At 35.9% G+C, this 14842-nt stretch overlaps 1 pseudogene; it reads right to left on the reverse strand.

Annotated features, from left to right (window-relative positions):
- Positions 1 to 9589: 9589 nt before the first annotated feature.
- LOC110328127 lies at positions 9590 to 10526 on the reverse strand (annotated as a pseudogene).
- Positions 10527 to 14842: the final 4316 nt, after the last annotated feature.

The raw sequence follows: 14842 nt of genomic DNA on the forward strand, positions 1-14842 counted from the left end.
TCTCTGAAGAAAGAAATCAAAGAAGATCTCAGAAGATGGAAAGATCTCCCATGTTCATGGATTGGCAGTATCAATATAGTAAAAATGGCTATCTTGCTGAAAGCAGTCTACAGATTCAATGCAATCCCCATCAAAATTCCAACTCAGTTCTTCACCGAATTAGAAAGGGCAATTTGCAAATTCATCTGGAATAACAAAAAACATAGGATAGTGAAAACTATTCTCAACAATAAAAGAACCTCTGGTGTAATCACCATGCCTGACCTGAAGCTGTACTACAGAGCAATTGTGATAAAACAAAACAAAACAAAACAAAACAAAACAAAACAAAAAAACAAAAAACAAAACATGGTACTGGTACAATGACAAATGGGTAGATCGATGGAAAAGAATTGAAGACCCAGAAATGAACCCATACACCTATGGTCACTTGATCTTTGACAAGGGAGCTAAAAAACCATCCAGTGGAAAAAAGACAGCATTTTCAACAAATGGTGCTGGCACAACTGGCAGTTATCATGTAGAAGAATGCAAATTGATCCATTCTTCTCTCCTTGTACAAAGCTCAAGTCTAAGTGGATCAAGGAACTCCACATAAAACCAGAGACACTGAAATTTATAGAGGAGAATGTGGGAAAAAGCATCGAATATATGGGCACAAGGGGAAAATTCCTCAACAGAACAGCAATGGCTTATGCTGAAAGTACAAGAATCAAAAATGGGACTTCATAAAATTTAAAAAGCTTCTGTAAGGCAAAAGATACTGTCAATAAGGCAAAAAGACCACGAACAGATTGGGAAAGGATTTTTACCAATCCTAAATCTGATAAGTGACTAATATCCAATATATGCAAAGAGCACAAGAAGCTGGACTCCAGAAACTCAAATAGCCCCATTAAAAAATGGAGCTAAACAACGAATTCTCAACTGAGGAGTACCGAATGGATGAGAAGCACCTGACTTGCTATGGTGGGAGAGTTTGGGTCTGATGATTCCATGTAAGCTTGGTTTCTGTTGCTTTTGTTCTTAACATTGCCTCCTGCCATCTGATTATCTCAAATGCCTGCTGCCCTAAGATATCTGATTAGAGCCTGTCCTAACTATAATCCCAGTTGATTCAGGGCTCCTCAGAGTCCAGCTTTCTCTGTGATCCTGTGATTCAGGGATTTGGTGAACCTGAGATTCGGGGTGTGTCAGAGTTCTTGGCAGTCAAGCTTCTTCTGAGACCCTGAGATCCTGGTGTGACCAAGTTCCTGGAATCCTGGGATCCTAGAATCTTAAGATCTTGGCCATGTTATAGCGCCTAGAAGTGGTGTCTCCTCTGGGGACCCTGGGGCTATCTGGTGTGTTTGAAACTAAGGTGTACTAGCACTGATCAGAAGGAAACTGAGCCATTGGTGAGGCAGAGTCCTTGAAATTGAATTCCAGTTCCTGGAATTCAGTTTTCCTGTGTCCTTGCTTTTGCTGTCACAGGCTAGTCATAATTGGCTCAGAACAAATGTGTTGCACTCACCAGTGATCATAACATCCTATGGAGAGTCCTCTGGGGACAATGGGACCGTCTGCAAGTACGAGCCCAAGGTGACCTTGAGCTGGCACCAACCAGAAAGCCCTGTTGTCCAAATTTTATGGTTAGGACTTCAAGTACTCTATGTAACAGGTAGGGAGCAAGTGGGCAGCCTTGTTTAGTCCTTGATTTTAATGGGATTGCTTCAAATTTCTATCCATTTAGTTGAAGTTGGCTATTGGCTTTCTGTATTTTGCTTTTACTATGTTTAGATATGGGCTTAAATTCCTGATCTTTCCAAGACTTTTATCATAAAGGAGTGTTGGATTTTGTCAAATGATTTCTTAGCATCTAATGAAATGATCACATGGTTTTTTCTTTGAGCTAGTTTATATAGTGGATTACGTTGATGGATTTCCATATATTGAACCATCCCTGCATCCCTAGGATGAAGCCTACTTGATCATGATGGATGACCGTTTTGATGTGTTCCTGGAATCAGTTTTCAAGAATTTTTTGGGTATTTTTTCATTGATATTTATATGGGAAATTGGTCTGAAGTTCTCATCCTTTGTTGTATCTTTGTGTGGATTAGGTACAATCATACTTTGACTTCATAGAATGAATTAGGTAGTGCTTCCTCTGTTTCTATTTTGTGGAATAGTTTGAACAATATTAGGTCTTATTTGAAGGTCTGAGAGAATTCTGTACTAAACCCATCTGGTCCTGGGCTATGTTTTTTTATATTTGTCTAGAAAATTGTCCATTTCATCCAGATTTTCCAATTTTGTTGAGTATAGACTTTTGTAGCAGGATCTGGTGGGTTTTTTGTTTGTTTGTTTGTTTGTTTTTATTTCCTCAGTTTCTGTTGTTATGTCTCACTTTCTGTCTCTGATTTTGTTAATTTGGATACTGACCTTATTCTCTGTGGTTAGCCTGGCTAAGGATTTATCTGTCTTATTGATTTTCTCAAAAAAACCAGCTCCTCTTTTGGTTGATTCTTTGTAGTTATTTTTGTTTCTATTTGGTTGATTTCAGCCTTGAGTTTGATTATTTCCTGCCATCTACTCCTTTTGGGTGTATTTGTTTCTTTTTGTTCTAGAGCTTTCAGGTGTGATGTTAAGCTGCTAGTGTAAGCTATCTCCAGTTTCTTTTTGGAGGCACTCGGAGATAATGTGTTTTCCTCTTAGCACTGCTTTCATTATGTCCCATAAGTTTGGGTATGGCGTGCCTTCATTTTCATTAAATTCATTCTTTATTTCTTCCTTGACGAGGTTATCATTGGTCAACTTCCATGTTTACGTGGGCTTTATGTTCACTTTCTTTTTATGAAGACCAGCCTTAGTCCATGGTGACCTGAAAGAATGCACAGGACATTTCAGTGTTGTTGTATCTGTTGAGGCCTGTTTTGTGACAGATTATATGGTCAGTTTTGGAGAGGGTAGCATGAGGTGCTGAGAAGAAGATTATTTTACTTTAGGATGAAATTTTCTGTAGATATCTGAAAATCCATTTGGTTCATATCTTGTTAGTTTCACTGTGTCTCTGTTTGGTTTCTGTTTCCATGACTGTCCATTGATGAGAGCAGGGTGTTGAAGTTTCCCATTATTATTGTGTGAGGTGCAAAGTGTGCTTTGACCTTTAGTAAAGTTTCTTGTATGAATGTGGGTGCCCTTGTATTTGGAGCATAAATGTATAGAACTGAGAGCTCACCTTGGTAGATATTTTTCCTTGATGAATATGTATTGTCCTTCCTTATCTTTCTTTGATAATATTTGGTTGATAGTCCATTTTATTCAATATTAGAATACCTACTCCAGCTTATTTCTTGGGATCATTTGCTTGGCATTTTTTCCAGCCTTTTATTCAGAGGTAGTGTCTATCTTAGATCCTGAAGTTTGTTTCCTGTATGCAGCAAATTTCTGGGTCCTATTTATGTATCCAGTCTGTTAGTCTATGTCTTTTTATTGGGAAATTGAGTCCATTGATGTTAAGAGTTATTAAGGAAAAGTGATTGTTGCTTCCTGTTATTTTTGTTGTTAGAGTTGGAATTATCTTTGTGTGGTTATCTTCCTTTGGATCTGTTGAAAAAAATATTCTTTATTTTCTTTCTTTTCCTAGGTAGTTTCCCTCCTTGTGTTGGAGTTTTCCATCTATTATCCTTTGTAGGGATGGATTTGTGGAAAGATAGTGTGTAAATTTGAATTTTCAATGGGATGTCTTTGTTTCTCCATCTATGGTAATTGAGAGTTTAGTATAGTAGCCTGGGGTGGCATTTGTATTCTCCTAGGGTCTGTATGACATCTGCCTAGGATCTTCTGGCATTCATAGCTTCTGATGAGAAATCTGGTGTAATTCTAATAGGTCTGCCTTTATAAGTTACTTGTCCTTTTTCCCTTACTGATTTCAATATTCTATATTTATATAGTGCATTTGTTGTTCTGATTATTGTGTCTGGAAGAATTTCTTTTCTGGTTCAGCCTATTGGGAGTTCTGTAGGCTTCTTTTATGTTCACGGGCATCTCGTTCTTTAGGCTCGGGAAGTTTTCTTCTATAATTTTATTGAAGATATTTACTGGCTCTTTAAGTTGGATATCTTCCTTCTGGTCTATACCTATTATCCTTAGGTTTAGTCTTCTCATTGTGTCCTGGATTTCCTGGATGTTTTGAGTTAGGATCTTTTTGCATTTCACATTTTCTTTGATAGCTTTGTCCATGTATATGTTATCTTCTGTACCTAAGATTCTTTCTTCTATCTCTTGTATTCTATTTGTTATGCTTGCATCTATGGCTCCTGAATTCTTTCTTAGGTTTTCTATTTCCAGACTTGTCTCCCTTTGTGATTTCTTTATTGTTTCTCCTTACATTTTTAGATCCTGGATGATTTTGTTCAGTTCTTTCACCTGTTTGTATGTGTCCTACTATAATTCTTAAGGGCGTTATTATGTCCTTCTTATTGTCTTCCATCATCATCATGAAAAGTGACTTTAGATCCATATCTTGCTTTTCTGGTGTGATGGTGTATCCAGGACTTGCTATGGTGGGAGACTTGCATTCTGATGATGCCAAGTAATCTTGGTTTCTGTTGCTTCTGTTCTTAACCTTGTTTCCCACCATCTAATTATCTCAAGTGCTCCCTGATCTCGATATATCTGATTGGAGCCTGTCCTTCCTCTAATTCCACTTGGGTCAGAACTTCTCAGAGTCCAGCTTTCCTTTTTGATCCTGTGATGCTGAGATTCTGAGTGTATAAGAGTTCTTGGCAGTCAAGCTTCCTCTGAGACCCTGAGATACTGATGTGAACAAGCTCCTATGATCCTGTGATCCTGTGATCCTAAGATCCTGGGTGTATTAGAGCTCCTGGAAGTGATCCCTCCTCCGGGGACCATGGAACTGTTTGCTGAGTTTGAAATCAAGATAGACCAGTACTGACTGGAAGGAACCTGAGCCACTGGTCAGATGGATTTCCTGTGCTTATACTCCACCTGGCCCCAGGCACTCCCAGTTCAATTGGAACAGATGTTGTGTTCCACTCACTAGTGATCCTAAGATCCTTGGGGTGCTAGGGTGACCATGGGTGGAGAGTCCTCTGGAGACTGTGGAACTGTCCACTGAGTTCAGTCCCAAGGCAGCCCCTAGTTTTTGTTAAGTAACTATTGATTTCAGGTGCATCATTATCCAGACAAGCAAGAAGTCTCTCTTCTAGTTCTCCCCTTTTAAACACACACACACACACACACACACACACACACACACACACACACACACACTAATTGGTTTTTAAAATAGTGAATTTCTACGGTGTTTTGAATGAAAACTACTGCCTATCATTACTTGTATCTGAACACTTGGTCCTCATTCCCTAGCACTATATGTACAGTGTTTGGAACCTTTAAGAAGTGGATTCTTGCTGGAAGAAGGAATTACATGTAAATTGGTTGGCTTTTAGTGCATATAGCCTTGCTCCAATTACAGTTCACTTCCTTTGTGGTTCACGTCTCTAGTTAAAGATGTGAGCATTTAGATTCCTGACATTCTCAGGGAGCTTTTGGTGCTGCCCTGTCTGCTGAGATGATGGACTCTTGTTACTTTGGAACCACAAGACAAACAATGGAAACACTTTCTTCCAGAAGTTGTTTTTTGAATGGTACTTGTTTATTTATTTAATTTAATTTATCTATCTATCTATCTATCTATCTATCTATCTATCTATCTACCTATTTATTTATTACACAGCAACAGAAAGTATTCAATACAAAACCTATTTGCTTTTTCATAATCCTTAATTTTGACTAACCTTCCCTAGCTACCTCTTACCTCCTCCATCTTCCTGCTCAAAAGTTTCACTCCCAAGTCCCCTCTCAATTTTCATATTACCTATGTTGTAGTATTTTTCATTGCTAAAGCCATCTTTTACCAAATGGCCGTTTTTCACTTTGTTTCTTTATTCAGTTTTTTTCTGGTTATTATTTGAAGCTGGCATGTGCATATGAGAAAAAATGTATGATAATTATCTTTCTGAACCTAGGTGACCTCGCTCTATATAAGTTACTTTAAACTTTCATTCATTTATCCAACATTTTAATTTGTCTGTTGAGAGAAGTAAAATGCCATTGTGTATACTGATACCACATTTCCTCTATCAGTTAATCAGCTGATAAGAATCCAAGTTGATTACATTTTTTTTTATTTGAATACCATCAGTGAGCATGGTTCAACAAGTATTTGAAGTATGACAAAGAATCTTATGGGTATATGTCCTGGTGATCTTATGAAAGCAACTTCTACAAATTCTGTGACACTCCAGTAAAAAGTTTGGGGTCATTCTTGACACACATAGAAAAAAAAAGTCTTAAAATTTATATTGGAATCACAAACGGTCAAGAATAGGCTAAATAATTTTAATGAAAATATTACTGTGGTTTAAATGTCACAGCATCAATTTCAAGTTATACTATACAGCCATAGCAATGTATAAACAGAGTGTGCTACTTGAAAAAAAACCCAACCAAAAAACAGACATGTAAAACAATTATAGGATCCAGATATAATTCCATAGCAGAAAATACATTCGAATTTCGAAAAAAATATCAAAAATACAAATTAGAGAAAAGACAGCATTTTCAATTAATGGTCTGAAGAAAACTGGATATTAATATAAGGAAGAATGAAACTATATCCATCTCCATCTCCCTATATAAAACTTTACTCTAAATGGATAAAAGCTATATACTTTGAAAGTACTAATGGAAAAAAATTAAGGAATAACATTTCAAAATATAGGCACAAGAAAAGATTTCTGAATTAGTAGTATAAAAAATAGAAATAATAATTGACAGATAAGATCCCATAAAATTAGAAAGCTTCTGTACATCATAGGAAAATAATTACATTAAGCTCCTGTCAACAGAATGGGAAAGACATCTTTTTGGACTGTACTTATGAAAGAGGATTATAATCTAGATTATATAAAGAAATAAAACAAAAATCAGCCTGAAGTCAAGTAAAAAGATTAAAATAGTGTATAGACCTGAACCAAGAGATATCAAGAGAGAAATTTTTTTCCTTTGCCCATATCTTCGAGGTTTTTCCCCACTTTCTCCTCTATCAATTCAGTGTCTCTGGTTTTATGTGGAGGTCTTTGATCCACTTAGACTTGAGCTTTGTACAAGGAGATAAGAATGGATCAATTCTCATTCTTCTACATGATAGCCGCCAGTTGTGCCAGCACCATTTGTTGAAAATGNTGNNTTTTTTCCANTGNATGGTTTTAGCCCCCTTGTCAAAAATCAAGTGACCATAGGTGTGTAGATTCATTTCTGGAGAAAATTAGTGTTCATCATCCAAAGCCATTAGGAAAATGGTGATTTAAAATTACTTAGAGATTTCACGTTTCCCCAGTCAAAAATCCACAAGGTTTAGGAGAACAACTGACAACAAAATCTGACTAAGATGAACAGGACAAAGATTTTTTTGTATACCAGTTCTGGGACTGCAGATTGTTTCAACCACTATATAAATGAGTGTGGAGGATCTTTAAGAAGCATGGTATTCACACACCATGCGACCCAGCTACATCATTTCTAGGCTCATGCCCAATCTGTATCCTAGGAAAGAAAGGTAGAATTAATTTGCTTTTGAGTTGTTGCATCTGGTAGGTCTATCATGCTCCAATGGATGGCTCCACTCTCATCCATCTCATCTGTATATATATATATATATATATATATATATATATATATATATATAGTGCAAATTTAGCTCAATGGGTAAAAGAAAATTTTAAAAGTAGCCATAATGATTGGGGTAGATGTCATATCCTGGAGGATGTAAGAGAAGGAGTACGAATTGAATATCATCAAAATATATTGTTTACATTTACAAATTTTTGAAAGACTGAATAAAATTATATTCATTAAAATGAAATGAGAATAAATGCCATTGAAGATATAAAGAAAGAGAAAAACTTATTCGCGGTTCGTTGGCATGTAATCTGGTTCTGCTACTAAGGAAATCAACGTGAAAGACCATATAAAGATAGGAATAGACATGGCATTTGATTCACCTAAGTCTGGGTAGGAATTCTTGACATATGCATTAGATTTTTATAGTTTACTATTTTAACTTTCACATTAAATATTATAAAGTTAAGATTTTATTAAATTTATTCTTTATTAATTTTATATATGTATGCAATATATCCTAATTACTTTTATCCTTAATTCCTTTTCCTCTTTTAAACACCTATTAACCCCAACTTTCTGTACTTTCTGCAAGTCACCTTTCCTTGATCATATGATTTTGTTTTGTTTTGTGATCAACTGAGTTTAAATAAAGTCATCTAGTGGATCATGGGTGGGAATTATCCTTAATGAAACTTTTCAAAGCTCTGAAATTTTCAGGAATCAGAAACAACACAATCATCACATATGATCTATAAGTAGCTCTAGATAATAAGAAGTGACTTCTTTGGAGATGCTTTAAGACCATAGAGGAAAGATTCTGCAAATGTTACTACCATCCATAGTACATCATAGGTGACTTAATGAATTTTTGTATTTTTGGAGGCCAATAGAGCTACTGATGGCCTAATACGAAGAGTTACCTTCCAGAAGAATAATCTCAGTTTTATGATTGCTGTTTCAAGGGAAGCAATGGGAATTTAATTGGGTAAGGGAAATAATGGGAATTTATTATTTGGAAGTTTCCTTTTCTGTCCCTAATTACTCTTTTCTTTTCAGTGTAGATAGTATTTTTAATATGAGGGTATTTAATATTTCTGACTAATATGTTATTATTCAGAAATCAATTTTACCAGTCTTGTTCTCTAGATCTGAATTGATATTATATATTTATACAATAGTAAGATAATGTACTTCTGAATCTGCCATAGTCGGTTATGTGTTAGAGGCATTCCATCAAATATTAGAAATATATGAACATAAGAATTCTTGTTCTTACTTTCAGTTTGCTTTAGAGGCTTGTGTACATTGAATTCATTCCTGTTTAACAGAGTGTGTCTCATCTTCTTGAGTTCTTTTTTGGAGTAGGAGCTATATTACCACACAAGATATCACTCTATGTCCTTTAATACAGTTCTAGAGATTTAAAAAAAAAACCTAGTAATATGTTGCATAGTTTACTTTTTAATAAAATTATTGTTTGGATATCACAATGTCTGAAATCCTTAGAAATATATTTCATTAAAAAGGCAAATTACATAGAATATTGAGATGATCAAGAATGCTGGCCAAATGTACTTATTCTTGGCTATAACTATGTGTCACATGAAGGGAAAATTGTTCTACATACATAAATCAGAATCACTCATAAGAAGGTTTTGATGGTTTGACAAGTTGACTAGTGTGATGCATGCAATAATAATCTGATGGTTCTCTATATGCCATATAGATGTTGTTCTTTATATGTTCCATTAGCTAAAACTTGTCCTGCCCTTGGAGACTTTAAAAATAAACAGCAATAGATAGTAGTAATCTCAAATCATGTGATATCCATACTTAGTAAGCTGAACTGTTTGTAAGCCCTGTAACAAGAATTTTAGTAAAGAAAAATCAGTTTTGTTCACAAGAAAAAAATTCTTTTGAGGAACTTATTTAGAGCAACTTTGACATCCTTATTCCTTAGGCTGTAGATCAAAGGATTCAGCATGGGCACAACAATGGTATAAAATACAGAAGACACTTTCCCTTGGTCCATGGAGCTGACTGATGATGGCTGCAGGTACATGAATGCAAGGGAACCAAAGAAGATAGCAACAGCTGATATGTGTGAGCTGCAGGTGCTGAAGGCTTTGGACCTGCCTTCTGTGGATTTAATCCGGAGGATGCTGGCAATGATGAAGATGTATGAGCTTAGAATTGTCAGAGTTGGAATAAAGATATTGAAAACACTGAAACACAAAGCTAATACTTCATTAAAAAATGTATCAGAACAAGAGAGTTCCAGGAGTGGGGTAATATCACAGAAGTAATGATTTATTACATTGGACTTACAGAAATGAACTCTTAATATGCAGACTGTTTGAGTTGTGGAACTAATCAAAGCTATACTGTATACTCCAAATATCATCCAGGAACACACTTGAAAGGACATTACAGCACTGTAAAGTAAGGGGTTACAGATGGCAACATAGCGGTCATATGCCATTACAGCCAACATTTGACACTCTGCAATACCAAAAGAAGCAAAAAAAGCAGAACTGTGTCAGGCATTCAGGGTAAGAGATGATGTTCTTCACAGCCAAAAAGTTCACCAACATTTTGGGAATAATGACAGTGGACTTGCAGAGGTCAATGAAAGACAGACTGCTGAGGAAATAATACATAGGTGTGTGTAGTTGAGAACTGAATAGTATCAGAGTGATCATGCTCAGATTCCCCACCACTGTGAACGCATAGATTCCTAGGAACAGGAGGAAGAGGGGCAGCTGCAGCCCTGGTTTGTCTGTTACACCAGCAAGACTGAACTCAGTTACTCCAGAAAGATTTCCCTCGAACATTTTCTTCTGGAAGTTCTATGCAGAAAGAGGGGAAAAATGAGTTCAGTATCTGTAGTTTTATATACCTTAAGTGTTAAACAGAATTCGGTAGGCTTAGATTTTTCTAAACCCACTTTATTTAGGGTTCTTGAACACTTCAACCTCCCTTCTATCTTACCAACCAGAGGTAGTGAAGAAAGAGGGCTACTAGGTTTTTTTTCTTTTTCTGGACCTTTTTAAAAGTAGTTCTTTGTGGTGATTCCACTCTTCAATGTCAATATACCTGATCCAGTGGAATAGCAAATATCAAACGTGAATCAGTAGCAGGGTTTGATTCAACAGAAATGTTAAGTTCTGCTTAATTTCCGTGTGTCAGTAGTATTAACTAGCCAGAATCAGCCACAATACCACAAGAAGATCATGGGCATGTTTCTCTCTACAAAGTAAATACCACTGAAGACCAGTGAAGCCTTGCACAGTCAGTGCAGACTAGCAAAGTGCTTGATGGTCAGCAAAGACTAGCCAAGTATTGCATGATGTAGCAACACAAGATCAACCTTTCACTTTATGTGGGGTTCTATTTACAGTCTTTCTAAACATCACACACACTTTCATGTGTCTGTTTTCAGCATAACTTAACATGCTTGCTCACCAGACAGGTTCCAGAAAAATATCATATGACACCCCGAGTTCTTAAAGAAACCAGAAATGTTCACTTTAGAACTCAAGCTTGTATTTTGAGATGCACCTTCTATTTTAACTACCTAGGACATTAGCCCTATCAACACATGGAACTTATAGATAAATATAAGATACATCTGTCCCTGAATATATTTTGTTATGAGAATGTTAGTACTCAGTCTGCTAAGGACTTTTCATGACTTATTTGTCATTCCCTGAATCATGGTACCAATTTTTTTCTATGTTATAGTAAGAACAGCATCTACACAAAGAAAAATGACCACCACCCACATATACAACCCTTGCAATAATTAATGGTAATAACCTAAAGCCTTTCCCATAAAGCAATCAACACTATAAGCTGAACTTTACTTAACATTATAGCAGAACTTTAAGTTAGAGCAATTAGGTGAGAACATGAAATCAAAGCCATATTATGTCATGAGATGTCAGAAAATTGTCAGTCTAAAAAAAAAGTTATATATATCATTGAACTTGTGTGTTTCCTAACAATTCAGTGTAAGAAGAATATTTTTCCAACAAATAGGCAATAAGATGAAGTTACATCTTCATACTTGATATCCAACTTTCCATAGGATGAAAAAATTAATGAAAAATGGATACTATAATATATAGTATAATATCTAAAAATAACATTTTAAGAAATACCTGGGAAAAATTTCATGCCCATGAAATTGGTATGGATAAGATATCACAATGAAATGTTATGGGAAAATAATTGAACATAATTAAAATTAAAAGTAATCTGTTCCTTAAAAAATACCATAGATAAATAGATGAAAATAACACATCTGAAGTAATGTATCTTAGGGAGAATAAATAATAGAATTAAAGAGATTTCATATTCTAATGGCTAAAAGAGTAAAAATCACAGTGCAACAAAATTTCACATTGATTGGCAGGGTTATGATAAAATGGTAATTGTTCACAGGATGCAAGGAATTTACAATCTCATATTATTGGTGAGGATGAAGAATAGTGCAGAATTTTTGGAAAACACTCTGAAATGTAAAACATACAGTTATTGCAGTTCCAAGGAATTTCAATACTTGATACACATCTACAAGAATAGAAAACACACTGATACAAAAAATTATACAAAAGACTCTGGAATAGCATTGCTTACAACATGCAATGCTGGATGGACTCGATTTCTTCTAAGTCTGCAGCTGGTTATCTCCTATACCAGAAATCATTCCCATTCTGGACCAATTCTGTACTCTTCTAGAAAAGCTTAGGAATGTCTAGAGATTGGTATTGCTAACTTAAAGTCAAACTCAGAAGTGGTAGTATTAGTTTCTGTGAAACATGTTTTATTTATTTGACCAAATCTCCTAGTTTTGTTTCTATCAAAGATAAGGTTGGCTGCCTAAACATGAGCTGAATAAGGAAAACAACAATGGACATGTTAAAGTGGATTAGAAAGGCCCATGAAGCTTCAACTATGCAAAGAACCATGAGGGGCAACTAAGGAATGCTGAGAGTGGGAGAAATAGTTTTCCTATGGGAAGAGCACAACACTTAGTATAATGATATAATTATATTACAAAAGGAAATAATTATAGATTCTATAATATAAAATTATGTAATTATACATAAAATTATAGTTATAAAATGTAAATATAAATTTATAAATTGATATATTACATTATATTCTCCAAAATGACAGAAACAAAAAGATAATGAGTATCATGTTTATACAGTTATTATATGTTTTCTGAATTTCATGTGTTGGAAATTTATTCCCCAGAATAAAACATACCCAATACCAAATGGTCTGCCCTGAAAACATATACAAATTACATTATACAGCTTGGTCATGTTGTGTTTAGGAATACAAATATTTATAGATATACATAATATAGGAATTAATGAATGAAGAAGCCATGAATTTGAGGTAGAGCAAGGAGGTGTTTATAAGAGGACTTTGGAGAAGAAAAAGGAGAAAACAATATAATTATAATAAAATATCAGAGAATAAAAGAAGCAAGAGAAAAGATAACGAATATCCAGATTCATACAGTTGTTCTTTGTCTCAGAGAATTCATGTGTTGGAAATTTATTCATCAATGAAAACTTGTAGAGATGTGGGAATTTTAAAGCACAATAGAAATTGGTTCACTTGTTATTATAGCCATGTAATTGAGTTAACTATCAGATCTAGTTTGCTTTTCTGCTGTTGTGATAAAATACTCTGACAGACAACAGCTTTGGGAAGAAAGGATCTATTTTAGCTTATGGGTTTTTAGGTTGTATTGCCCCACTGAGGAATGTTAGGGCTGCAACTGAAGGAGGAACCAAGGGAAAAACTATGGAAGAATGCTGTTTATTGATCTGTGAAATGATAAATGTTCAATTAGCTCTCTTAATGCCTAGAGCTGGAGCGCTGGGCCTTCACATATTTATCATCTAGCAAACAATCTCTCATAGACCTTGCCTTGTCATAGGTTGACTTTTCCAAATTAAAATTTCCAACACAATTTAGTTTCCTTCTTCTCAGGTGATTCTTGATGGGGTCAAATTGATAATAAAAATAAACTAGTTTGGGCACAAACTCGGCAGAAGGCCCCATGTCCCCAGAAGACTCTCCATGCTGCAGGTACCCTAAAGTGTCCAGGATCTTAGGATCACTGGTGAGTGGAAAACAACATCTGTTCCAAACCAATCATGAAGGTCCTGTGAGAGGATGAGCAAGGATACAGGTGTGCTGCCTGATCAGCAGCTCAAGTTCCTTCTGATCTATGCTGGTTGACCTTGGTTTCGAACACATCAGACAGCCACAGAGTCCCCAGAGGAGACATTACTTCCAGACTCTGTAACATGCCCAGGATCTTAGGATTCCAGGGTACCAGGATACCAGGAGCTTGGTCCCACCAGGATCTCAGGGTCTCAGAGGAGGCTTGACTGCCAAGAACTGTGACACACCCAATATCTCAGGTTCATTGGATCCCTGAATCACAGGATCACATAGAAAGATGGACTCTGGGGAGTCCTGAATCAACTGGGGTTATAGTTAGGTCAGGATCTAATCAGATATATTGAGGGCAGCAAGCATTTCAGATAATCAGATGGCAAGAAGCAATGCTAAGAACAAAAGCAACAGAAACCAAGCTTACTTGGCATCATCAGAACCAAACTCTTCCACAATAGCAAGTCCTGGATACACCATCACACCAGAAAAGCAAGACATGGATCTAAAGTCACTTCTCATGATGATGATGATGGAAGACTTTAAGAAGGAAATACAGGAAAACACAGGTAAACATCTAGAAGCCCTTAAAGAGGAAGCACAAAAATCCCTTAAAGAGTTACAGGAAAACACTACCAAACAGGTGAAAGAATTGAACAAAACCATCCAGGATCTAAAAATGGAAGTAGAAACAATGAAGAAATCACAAAGGGAGACAACTCTGGAGATAGAAACCCTAGGAAAGAAATCAGGACCAATAGATGTCAGCATCAGCAACAGAATACAGAGATGGAAGAGAGAATCTCATGTACACAAGTGTCCATGGAAAACATGGACACAACAATCAAAGAAAATGCAAAATGCCCAGCAAGATTCTGCTGAAGGGACCCTGATATAGCGGCCACTTGTGAGGCTATGCCAGTGCCTGGCAAACACAGAAGTGGAT

This window comes from Mus pahari, chromosome 10 (genome assembly GCF_900095145.1).
Source record: "Mus pahari chromosome 10, PAHARI_EIJ_v1.1, whole genome shotgun sequence".
In the NCBI taxonomy this organism is placed as follows: domain Eukaryota; kingdom Metazoa; phylum Chordata; class Mammalia; order Rodentia; family Muridae; genus Mus; species Mus pahari.